Genomic DNA, 9,706 nt, shown 5'->3' on the forward strand with positions numbered 1-9,706 from the left:
TTCCTTGTAGTTGGCCACCAGGTTTGCACACATTTCAGGAGGGATTTTGTCCCACTCCTCTTGCAAAACTCCTCCAAGTCATTGCTGAGGCTGACGCTTGGCAACTCAAACCTTCAGCCCTCCACAGATGTTCTATGGGGATTAAGGTCTGAGACTGGCTTGGCCACTCCAGGACCTTAATGTGCTTCTTCTTGAGCCACTCCTTTGTTGCCCTGGCAGTGTGTTTTGGGTCATTGTCATGCTGGAATACGTATCCACGACCCATTTTCAATGCCCTGGCTGAGGGAAGGAGGTTCTCACCAAGATTTGACGGTACATGGCCCCGTCCATCGCCCCTTGATGCGGTGAAGTTGTCCTGTCCCCTTAGCAGAAAAACACCACCAAAGCATGTTTCCAGGTGGGGGTGGTGTTCTTGGGGTCATAGGCAGCATTCCTCCTCCTCCTCCTCCTCCTCCAACCACGTGAGTTGAGTTGATGCCAAAGAGCTCCATTTGGTCTCATCTGACCACAACACTTTCACCCAGTTGTACTCTGAATCATTCAGCTGTTCATTGGAAAACTTCAGATGGGCCTGTATATGTGCTTTCTTGTGCAGGGGGACCTTGCAGGCACTGCAGGATTTCAGTCCTTCATGACGTAGTGTGTTACCAATTGTTTTTTGGTGACTATGGTCCCAGCTGCCTTGAGATCATAGACAAGATCCTCCCATGTAGTTCTGGGCTGATTCCTCACCGTTCATGATCATTGCAACCCACGAGGTGAGATCTTGCATGGAGCCCCAGGCTGGAGGGAGATTGCTCCTAACAGTTCTTTTGTGTTTCTTCCATTTATGTAATAATCGCACCAACTGTCACCTTCTCACCAAGCTGCTTGGCGATGGTCTTGTAGCCCATTCCAGCCTTGTGTACTTGTTTGACATCCTTTGCAGAATCTTGTCCTTGACATCCTTGCAGAGCTCTTTGGTCTGGCCACGGTGGAGAGTTTGGAATCTGATTGATTGATTGCTTCTGTGGACAGGTGTCTTTATATAATAACTGAGATTAGAGCACTTTAAGAGTGTGCTCCTAATCTCAGCTCGTTACTGGTTGTGGTGGTCAGCATCAACTGTCCATGGTGGTCAGCATCAACTGTCCATGTTGGTCAGCATCAACTGTCCATGTTAGGGTTGTGGTGCGGTCAGCAGCGACTGTCCATGTTAGGGTTGTGGTGTGGTCAGCATCAACTGTCCATGTTAGGGTTGTGGTGTGGTCAGCATCAACTGTCCATGTTAGGGGTTGCGTTGTGGTCAGCATCAACTGTCCATGTTAGGGTTGTGGTGTGGTCAGCATCAACTGTCCATGTTAGGGTTGTGGTGGTCAGCATCAACTGTCCATGTTAGGTTGCGGTGTGGTCAGCATCAACTGTCCATGTTAGGTTCCATGTTAGGGTTGTGGTGTGGTCAGCATCAACTGTCCATGTTAGGGTTGTGGTGTGGTCAGCGTCAACTGTCCATGTTAGGGTTGTGGTGTGGTCAGCATCAACTGTCCATGTTAGTTATGTGATTGCGGTGTGGTCAGCATCAACTGTCCATGTTAGGGTTGTGGTGCGGTCAGCAGCGACTGTCCACTGGGTCCAGAGAGAAGATGGTGCCCTCCAGGGTTAGTCCCATATTGAACCCCTCCTTCAGAGAGAGACACACACACAGGTCAGTGATCCAACCAGAGTCTACAGAAGTCTAGAGCAGTGTGTCCTATACAACAATGAGTAATGCTGTAATTACAGGCCAGTATCTTAGACACATTCTCAATATATTGAGATTCTCAAGAAAACCTTGCTTTTTAATTCAGGTCTACACTTAATCTATGTTATGACAAAAGCAAAATGATGGCTAATTGATAGAAATTAACACGACTGGGAGCAAACATGGTATGCTACAATCATAATGTACTTATACAGTTGGCCTCTATGTACATAATTGATTTTCATGAGCGGTAGAGGCAGACATCAGTGAAAATGTGAATGCATGTTTCATGGGGAAAATAATGTGATGGGCATTGTGAAGCATACACATAGGGGAGAGTAACCAACCGCCGCTAACGCTGCACAGTGGAGAGAGAGAATATGATTATATACTGTAGTTTACAATCTACAGTTAGATGAACTGTAGGTCATAATCTTGTTAGATTCAGCAAAAAATAAACGTCCTCACGGTTAACTGGGTTTATTTTCAGCAAACGTAACGTGTGTAAATATTTGTATGAACATAACAAGACTCAACAACTGAGACAAACTGAACAAGTTCCACAGACATGTGACTAACAGACATGGAATAATGTGTCCCTGAACAAAGGGGGGGTCAAACTCAAGTCAGTCAGTATCTGGTGGCCACCAGCTGCATTAAGTACTGCAGTGCATCTCCTCCTAATGGACTGCACCAGATTTGGTGCAGGGGTACCATATTTGGGAGGAGGATGTCTTCTCTGTAACGCACAGCGTTGAGATTGCCTGCAATGACCACAAGCTCAGTCCGATGCTGCTGTGACACACCGCCCCAGACCATGATGGACCCTCCACCCCCAAATAGATCCCGCCTCGGTGTAACGCTCATTTCTTTGACGATAAACGCAAATCCTACCATCACCCCTTGTGAGACAAAACCGGGACTCGTCGGTGAAGAGCACTTTTGCCAGTCCTGTCTGGTCCAGCGATGGTGGGTTTGTGCCCATAGGTGATGTCTTGTGAGGACCTGCCTTACAACAGGCCTACAAGCCCTCAGTCCAGTCTCTCTCCGCCTATTGAGGACAGTCTGAGCACTGATGGAGGGATTGTGCGCTTTCTGGTGTAACTCGGGCAGTTGTTGTTGTTGCCATCCTGTACCTGTCCTGCAGGTGTGATGTTCGGATGTACCGATCCTGTGCAGGTGTTGTTAGATGTGGTCTGCCAATGAGAGGACCATCAGCTGTCCGTCCTGTCTCCCGGTCGCTGTCTTAGGCGTCTCACAGTAATGACATTGCAATTTATTGCCCTGGCCACATCTACAGTCCTCATGCCTCCTTGCAGCATTCCTAAGGCATGTCTTCACGCAGATGAGCAGAGACCCAGATGAGCAGAGACCCAGATGAGCAGAGACCCAGATGAGCAGAGACCCAGATGAGCAGAGACCCTTTAGTGTCCTAGGTTTCATAACTGTGACCTTAATTGCCTACCATCTGTAAGCTGTTAGTGTCTTAACGACCGTCTCTACAGATGCATGTTCATTAATTGTTTACAGTTCATTGAACAAGCATGGAAACAGTGTTTAAACCCTTTACAATGAAGATCTGTGAAGTTATTTGGTTTTTAACAAATGATCCTTGAAAGACAGGGTCTTGAAAAAGGGCCATTTATTTTTTTTCTGAGTTCATACTTAATATATGTAAAATATTTACTCAGACCATGTAAACAGTATACGGCATTACAATAATGACAAGATGAACATTCAACTCTTATAAAACGGGTCCAGTATAAACTCTGGAAAGGCTGGGTCCCATTCTAAAGGCAGAATCCATGTCGATTGGAACGCAGCCAAAGCATACAGTATTTTACCTTGATAAACAGCTAAATCAGCATAATGGTAGAGCTTTGCTATATTTGTTTAGAGGCAATGCTATTACTTACACCAATGACTGAGCACATAATGCCTGTGTACTTTGACATTATAGGTAATATGCCCCTTATTAACGTAAATATGAGCATTACAAATATTCGCTCTAGAAACACTGCTGTTCCTACAGATGAATGTACACACCTGCATTTCATCCAGTTTAGATTGGACGTCAGGAGGAAAGGACGTGTTGCAGAGGAACGGGTCAAAAGGCTCCACCCCCAAAATATCTGTTCCTGTTGGAGGGGAGAGATGGAAGGATGAGAGAACGAGGGAAAATACACAGCAGAGAGGGAAGACAGGAGTTGAATCAGCATACTGTATGTGTGCAATTGTTCATTGAACATCTTGTATGCAATTGCATAAATACTAATACAACAGTTTATCAATTAATTTCAATACGACGTAATGTAAAAAGGAGCATAGTGCAGAGTAGTCATTTCTCTCTCTCAGGAAAACATGTGGAGGAGGTGGAGGAGGGGAAAAGGAGGGAGGAGGAGGAGAAGACCCATTGAGGACAGGTTTCCTTGCCATAGGAGACCCTGAGGAGAATGGAACCATGTCGAAAACGTCCGTCGGGGGACGCCTGGATATGGTGCTCCATGCCTGAGGGGGAACAACCAAATACAAAGCGGTTGAATGGCAGCTGGATGTCATACTATAAGGCTAAAGTCAAAACTACACACACACACTAAAATAAGGGGCGTTTCTGTGATTGTATATAACCTCTATATGAGGTGAACCATAGAACCCCTTTGCTTCTCTATAGCGCAATTTCTTCTAGCAGTGTAGTAAGGAAAAGCGAGAGAGAAGTAGCTATTTACTCGTGGTCGAGGTAAGCAACCTCCATAATGCTGCGGTAGCCTGGGCTGGGTAGGTTTACTGGGTGGAGGCGTTAGTAGACCAGCGGAGATACTGGAGTCTGGAGAGCTGGCTGGGGTTAGAGCCACAGAGGACATCTCTAGAAAGGAAAGGGCGTTCAGGCTGACACTGTCACCCCAGAACATAGACGAGGGACTCGGCAGCATGTGGGCCTCGTTAGAAGAGTTCAAGTGTAGAAGCTGAGGAGAAATCAGCCAGAGAAAGAAGAAACGGGTAGCGATTTGTTATCACTGATGTCAGGAAGGTAAGGTTTTGTTACGGCAGACATTTCTAGAGATTAGTGTGAGACAGAAACTGTTAGATTAGTAGCTAATTTACCGGTGAGCCTTGACAATCTGCCATGTGATCCTCTAGATCTTGAAGTCTTTTCTTTCAACTTGAATTTTCAGTTTCCAGTTCCAGAATCTAAAGTCAACAAACACAAGATCATAATCTAAGAGGTCCCATTTTGTTAGGCCTTTTCATGCTCTCGTTATGTTTGGATGTGGCACTACATTCCCCATGATTAAATAGTGCACCAGAGAGTTGTGATCAACATTAGTCCACTGTAGAAGGAACGCAGACTTACTCTTTTCTGCAGACTGCCGATCTGTTTCCTCATCTCTACGTCTTTCCCGCCAGACTCCAGAAACTTCCTGTACGCCAGGTCAAATGCTCGACCAATGCTGACGGTGATCTCCTCTGCCTGCAATCCAGTGCATCATGGGTATCCTCAAACATCTAGTGAAAGTAACCTTTGATGTGTTGCACATATATGATGTAGTACACGATTTTCAGGGGCCTATTTTGCTCTTGACCGCTATTTTCAGAACTACTAGCTTAAAAAGAAAACCCCTAACACCTCTTTAAACCTGAAACAACTAGCTGGATGAGTTCAATAATGCTACCATTCCACCGTGACCTCATACTATGGACTAACTTCTGATAAATTGACATCTAAGATTCATAGAAGGTTATTATAACCTCTAAAGAATCCATATAAAAACTCATGAAAAAAAAACAACACTAAATTATACTTTTTTCCTTACACATTTTTCACTGTCGAACACATAACAGATGTGTTTTTGGTCTCTGGCTCTGTGCAGATGAAGGTGAATATCCTCTTGTCGGTTTTGTCGTCCGCGCAGAAGGATATCCTATGAAGCTGACAGTTGTGCTGTACATCCTATAATGAATGAAGATAAATGAGCTTCATCTAATTCTACTCATAAACAAAATATTAAAGACAGAGACCGCTTTAGTAAGGGCTGACTGCTTGGTGAGTTTGTTCTTCACAAAAGACCCAATGAATCTGGCCTATTATGAGGCCCTCACAGTGGACTTACTCTGGTCTTGGGGTCTAATAATTTCCTCCGTAGATGGACACCTGCAGCTCCACCTTCGGTGTTTTGTGTCCCTCTGATTTCTTGATATGCCTTTGGAACTGCAGGATTGAAATGTCAAATCAAAATCACATTTTATTGGGTCACATACACGTGTTCAGCAGATGTTATTTAAGGTGTAGCGCTATAGTGCTTCTAGTTCCGACAGTGCAGTAATATCTAACAATTTCACAACCTATACCCAATACACAAATCTCAGTAAAGGAATGGAATTAAGAATATGTAAATATATGGTTGAGCAATGTCAGAGCTGCATCGGCTAAGATACAGTAGAATAGTATAGAATGCCGTACATACATATAGGATGAGTAATGCAAGATATGTAAACATTATTAAATTAAAGTGACATTATTAGTGACTAGTGTTCCATTTATTACAGTGGCCAATGAAGTCTGGATGTAGGCAGCAGCCCCTGTGCTAGTGATGGCTATATAACAATCTGATGGCCTTGAGATACAGTAGAAGCTGTTTTTAATGTCTCGGTGCTCGCTTTGATGCGCCTGTACTGACCTCGCCTTCTAGATGATAGCGAGGTGAACAGGTAGTGGCTTGGATGGTACGTTATGACATTGACAAATCTAAGCTCCTATAAAATCAAAATTGTTTGAGTACTGGGTGAAATTCTTAGAGCATACCTTCAGCTTTCTCACTGCTATCCTTATGACATCTGTGCCTTTTGGTTGGTCAACCTCTGTTACGCCAAGGAACTGCAACACGATAAAACGGCACATCATTTTCTGTCCAGTAGGTGGTAGCTATTCACCTCTGAGCTCAACACCTGGCGGAAATTTAATTAGAAGATCCTACCTTGACATTATACACTGTGTGATTCTTGGCCAAAGCCTCTGGGGGATGTCATCCTCCAGATTTATCTGAAACAAACAAATGAAAAACAAACCGTACATACATGTATTGAAATTTGATACAGAAAAAAAGTTACTTATTTAAGATTTAAAACATATATACACAATTCTTTGCCATCCAAGCCTTAAACAGGTACATTAGAACTGAACTGGGTTCATCTTCCCCAGAAAGTGTCTGCAGTATCTATAAGCTAAATAATGAGATAGAAAGTGATGGCACAACAAACAAATAATATTTTAAAAAGGTAACAGACAAACCAATGATGCATTTGCTGTGATTGTGTTCATCTTCATTAATGCAACAACAAGAAGAGGAACAAGTGTCTTGTATCAGGAGTTACCTACATGCCATCAACGGAGGCCTGTGTCTATGTTAACCTTCACATAACAGGTGGGCATAACCACAGCAGTTTTTAGCATTGGCATTAGACCAGTGGCCCCGCTGAGTTGAGTTCCAACATCAAAGGCTACTGCTCCCCATGTGCTCAAGCATTCCTTCACATTCCATACAGAACCATGGCATTACAGAAAGGTCAAAGAGAATACAGATTTTTACCTCCATATAGAGGATATATCAGGTAGTATTAGTGTAACCTCCATACAGAGGATACATCCAGGTAGTATTAGTGTAACCTCCATGCGTGACGGATACATCAGGTATTATTGATGTAACACTCCATACAGAGGATACATCAGGAAATTGGTATTAGTGTAACACTCCTTATGGGGTCGGTAGTATTAGTGTGACACTCCATATGAGGGATACATCAATTAATATTAGTGTAACACTCATATAGAAGTCAGGTGGTATTAGTGTAACCTCCATACAGAGATCAGGTAGTGATAGATACCTTATCCATACGAAGGTCAGAGTAGTATTAATTAGCAACCTCCATACAGAGGTCAGGTAGTATTTGTGTAACCTCCATACAGAGGGATACATCAGGTAGTAGTGTAACCTCCATGTAGAGGATACATCAGGTAGTATTAGTGTAACCTCCATACAGAGGTCAGGTAGTATTAGTGTAACCTCCATACAGAGGGATACATCAGGTAGTATTAGTGTAACCACCATATAGAGGTCAGGTAGTATTAGTGTAACCTCCATATAGAGGTCAGGTAGTATTAGTGTAACCTCCATACAGAGGTCAGGTAGTATTAGTGTAACCTCCATATAGAGGTCAGGTAGTATTAGTGTAACCTCCATACAGAGGTCAGGTAGTATTAGTGTAACCTCCATACAGAGGTCAGGTAGTATTAGTGTAACCTCCATATAGAGGTCAGGTAGTATTAGTGTAACCTCCATACAGAGGTCAGGTAGTATTAGTGTAACCTCCATACAGGTGGATACATCAGGTAGTATTAGTGTAACCTCCATACAGAGGTCAGGTAGTATTAGTGTAACCTCCATATAGAGGGATACATCAGTTAGTATTAGTGCAACCTCCATACAGAGGGATACATCAGGTAGTATTAGTGTAACCGCCATACAGAGGGTCAGGTAGTATTGTGTAGCCTCCATATAGAGGGCAGGTAGTATTAGTGTAACCTCCATACAGAGGGATACATCAGGTAGTATTAGTGTAACCTCCATGTAGAGGATCATCAGGTAGTAGTGTAACAGCCATATAGAGGTCAGGTAGTATTAGTGTAACACTCCATACAGAGGGATACATCAGGTAGTAGTATTAGTGTAACCTCCATACAGAGGTCAGGTAGTAGCTAGGATACAGAGGGATACAGGTAGTATTAGTGTAACCTCCATACAGAGGGATACATCAGGTAGTAATTAGTGCAACCTCCATACAGAGGATACATCAGGTAGTATTAGTAACTCCATATAGAGGTCAGGTAGTATTAGTGTAACCTCCATACAGAGGGATCATCAGGTAGTATTAGTAACCTCCATATAGAGGGATACATCAAGTATTAGTGTAACCTCCATACAGAGGATACAGGTCAGGTAATAGTGTAATCTCCATATAGAGAGATACAGGTCAGGTAGGTATTATGTAACCGCCATATAGAGGTCAGGTAGCAAATAGTGTAACCTCCATATAGGGGATAGTAGTATTAGTGTAACCATATACATGAGGTCAGGTAGTATTAGTGTAACCTCCATACATGTGGATACATCAGGTAGTATTAGTGTAGGTCCCATACATGTGGATACATCAGGTAGTATTAGTGTAACCTCCATATAAATCAGGTAGTATTAGTGTAATAATCTCCATATAGAGGTCAGGTAGTATTAGTGTAACCTCCATATAGAGAATTGGTAGTATTAGTGTAACCTCCATACAGAGGTCAGGTAGTATTAGTGTAACCTCCATACAGAGGTCAGGTAGTATTAGTGTAACCTCCATACAGAGGTCAGGTAGTATTAGTGTAACCTCCATACAGAGGTCAGGTAGTATTAGTGTAACCTCCATACAGAGGTCAGGTAGTATTAGTGTAACCTCCATACAGAGGTCAGGTAGTATTAGTGTAACCTCCATACAGAGGTCAGGTAGTATTAGTGTAACCTCCATACAGAGGTCAGGTAGTATTAGTGTAACCTCCATACAGAGGTCAGGTAGTATTAGTGTAACCTCCATACAGAGGTCAGGTAGTATTAGTGTAACCTCCATACAGAGGTCAGGTAGTATTAGTGTAACCTCCATACAGAGGTCAGGTAGTATTAGTGTAACCTCCATACAGAGGTCAGGTAGTATTAGTGTAACCTCCATACAGAGGTCAGGTAGTATTAGTGTAACCTCCATACAGAGGGATACATCAGGTAGTATTAGTGTAACCTCCATATAGAGGTCAGGTAGTATTAGTGTAACCTCCATACAGAGGGATACATCAGGTAGTATTAGTGTAACCTCCATATAGAGGTCAGGTAGTATTAGTGTAACCTCCATATAGAGGGATACATCATGTAGTATTAGTGTAACCTCCATATAGAGGGATAC

At 43.1% G+C, this 9,706-nt stretch overlaps 1 long non-coding RNA gene and 1 pseudogene across 1 annotated transcript; one reads left to right on the plus strand and one right to left on the minus strand.

Annotated features, from left to right (window-relative positions):
* The first annotated feature begins 1,145 nt into the window (after positions 1-1,145).
* On the plus strand, positions 1,146-1,524 carry LOC127918274 (uncharacterized). Its single transcript, XR_008099645.1, has 3 exons — positions 1,146-1,345; positions 1,379-1,413; positions 1,498-1,524. It is a non-coding gene; the product is annotated as an uncharacterized LOC127918274 (long non-coding RNA).
* Positions 1,525-1,547: 23 nt separating this feature from the next.
* Positions 1,548-7,230, minus strand: LOC127918275 (PTB domain-containing engulfment adapter protein 1-like; annotated as a pseudogene).
* Positions 7,231-9,706: the final 2,476 nt, after the last annotated feature.

This window comes from Oncorhynchus keta, unplaced genomic scaffold (genome assembly GCF_023373465.1).
Source record: "Oncorhynchus keta strain PuntledgeMale-10-30-2019 unplaced genomic scaffold, Oket_V2 Un_contig_13886_pilon_pilon, whole genome shotgun sequence".
NCBI classification, from domain to species: domain Eukaryota; kingdom Metazoa; phylum Chordata; class Actinopteri; order Salmoniformes; family Salmonidae; genus Oncorhynchus; species Oncorhynchus keta.